Below are 3,315 nucleotides of genomic sequence, written 5' to 3'. Positions count from 1 at the left end.
CTGAAACGACTGAAAGAGGAGACATTATTATTATTATTATTATTATTATTATTATTATTATTATTATTATTATTATTATCATCATCATCATCATCATCATCATCATCATCATCATCATTGTCATTATTATTATTGTCATTATTATTATTATTATCATCATCATCATCATTATTGTCATTATTATTATTGTCATTATTATTATTATTATTATTAATTGTTGTTGTTGTGATTATTATCATTATCATGATCACCATCATTATCGTTATTATCATTATTTAGAATTACCTTTATAATTATAGTCACAGTACAGTGATCATTATATCATAATAGATTACACTATATTGCATTATTATTTAGAATTCTCGTTATAATTATCATCACAGTACAATGATCGCTACATTGTTGACACATATTTATTTCTTTTATTTGTACATATGATATTTATTATGTATTATTTGGAACTACCGTTATAATGATCATCACAGTACAATGATCATTATATTATAATAGATTACATATTGCATTATTATTATTATTTAGAATTCTCGTTATAATTATAATCATAGTACAGTGATCGCTATATTATTGATATATATTTATTTCTTTTATTTGTACATATGCTATTTATTATGTATTATTTGGAACTACCGTTATAATGATAATCACAGTACAATGATTATTATAATAGATTACATTATATTGCATTATTATTATTATTTAGAATTATCATTATAATTATAATCTATTATTTAGAATTATCATAATTATAATCATAGTACAATGATCATTATATTATATTTATTACTTATATTTGTTTTATATTTACTTCTTTTATTTGTACATATATTTATCATGTATTATTTAGAATTACCGTTATAATTATCATCACAGTTCAATGATCATTATATTATAATAGATTACATTATATTGCATTATTATTATTATTTAGGATTATCATTATAATTATAATCTATTATTTAGAATTATCATTATAATTATAATCATAGTGCAGTGATCATTATATTATATTTATTATTTATACTTGTATTATATTTACTTCTTTTATTTGTACATATAATATTTATTATGTATTATTTAGAATTACCGTTATAATTATCATCACTGTACAATGATCATTATCTTATAATAGATTACATTATATTGCATTATTATTATTATTTAGAATTCTCGTTATAATTATAATCACAGTACAATGATGGCTATATTATTGATATATATTTATTTCTTTTATTTGTACATATAATATTTATCATGTATTATTTAGAATTACCGTTATAATTATCATCACAGTGCAATGATCATTATACTATAATAGATTATATTGCATTATCATTATTATTTAGAATTCTCGTTATAATTATAATCATAGTACAATGATTGTGATATTATTGATATATATTTATTTCTTTTATTTGTACATATAATATTTATCATGTATTATTTAGAATTACCGTTATAATAATAATAATAATAATAATAATGGCATTTATTAAGCGCTTACTATGTGCAAAGCACCGTTCTAAGCGCTGGGGAGGTTACAAGGTGATCAGGTTGCCCCACGGGGGGCTCACAGTCTTCATCCCCATTTTACAGATGAGGTAACTGAGGCACAGAGAAGTGAAGTGACTTGCCCAAAGTCACACAGCTGACAAGTGGCGGAGGCGGGATTTGAACCCATGACCTCTGACTCCAAAGCCCGGGCTCTTTCCACTGAGCCACGCTGCTTCATCACAGTACAATGATCATTATATTATAATAGATTACATTATATTGCATTATTATTATTATTTAGAATTCTCGTTATGATTATAATCATAGTACAATGATCGCTATATTATTGATATATATTTATTTCTTTTATTTGTACATATAATATTTATTATGTATTATTTAGAATTACCATTAGAATTATCATCACAGTACAATAATCATTATACTATAATAGTTACATTATATTGCATTATTATTATAATTATTTAGAATTTTCGTTATAATTATAATCAGTACAATGATCGTTATATTATCGATATATATTTCTTTATTTGTACATATAACATTTATTATGTATTATTTAGAATTACCGTTATAATTATAATCATGGTACAATGATCACTATATTATAATAGATTACATTATATTGCATTATTATTATTATTTAGAATTCTCGTTATAATTATAATCATAGTACAATGATCGTTATATTATTGATATATATTTATTTCTTTTATTTGTACATATAATATTTATTATGTATTATTTAGAATTACTGTTATAATTATAATCATAGTACAATGATAATTATAATAGATGACATTATATTGCATTATTATTATTTAGAATTCTCGTTATAATTATAATCCTAGTACAATGATCGTTATATTATTGATATATATTTATTCCTTTTATTTGCACATATAATATTTATTATGTATTATTTGGAATTACCGTTATAATTATCACAGTACAATGGTCATTATACTATAATAGATTACATTACATTGCATTATTATTATTATTTGGAATTATCGTTAGAATTATGATCATAGTACAATGATCCTTATATTATTTATATATATTTATTTCTTTCGTTTGTACATATATTATTGATTATGTATTATTTAGAATTACCGTTATAATTATAATCATAGTACAATGATCATTATATTATTTATATATATTTATTTCTTTTATTTGTAAATATTTCTTATTTTATTCATTTTATTTGGTTAATCTGTTTTGTTATGTCTGTCTCCCCCTTCTAGACTGTGAGCCTGTTGTTGGGTAGGGACTGTCGGCAACATGTCCTTCCCAAGCGCTTAGTACAGTGCTCTGCACACAGTAAGCGCTCAATAAATACGACTGAATGAATGAATGAATGAATGAATGAATGAATGATCATAGATCACATCACATTATATTGTAGTATATAGGATATAGTCTATGTATTATATTATTATAATTACTGCTAATATATGCTTCTATCATAGTTGTTATTATTATCATCATTATAGAAAATCACCGTTATAATTATAATCATAGTACAATGATCATTCGATTAGAATAGATCACATTACATTACATTGTATTATATAGGCTATAGTACGTATTATATTATTATAATTACTGCTAATATATGAGTATATCATAGTTATTGTTATTACTATATAGAATTGCCGTTCTAATTATAATCATTACTGCTAATATATGCTTCTATCACAGTTGTTATTATTATCATCATTATAGAAAATCACCGTTATAATTATAATCATAGTACAATGATCATTCGATTAGAAT

The sequence above is a fragment of the Tachyglossus aculeatus genome, chromosome 15 (genome assembly GCF_015852505.1).
Source record: "Tachyglossus aculeatus isolate mTacAcu1 chromosome 15, mTacAcu1.pri, whole genome shotgun sequence".
NCBI lineage: Eukaryota > Metazoa > Chordata > Mammalia > Monotremata > Tachyglossidae > Tachyglossus > Tachyglossus aculeatus.
Note: the sequence above shows the minus strand (reverse complement) of the source record.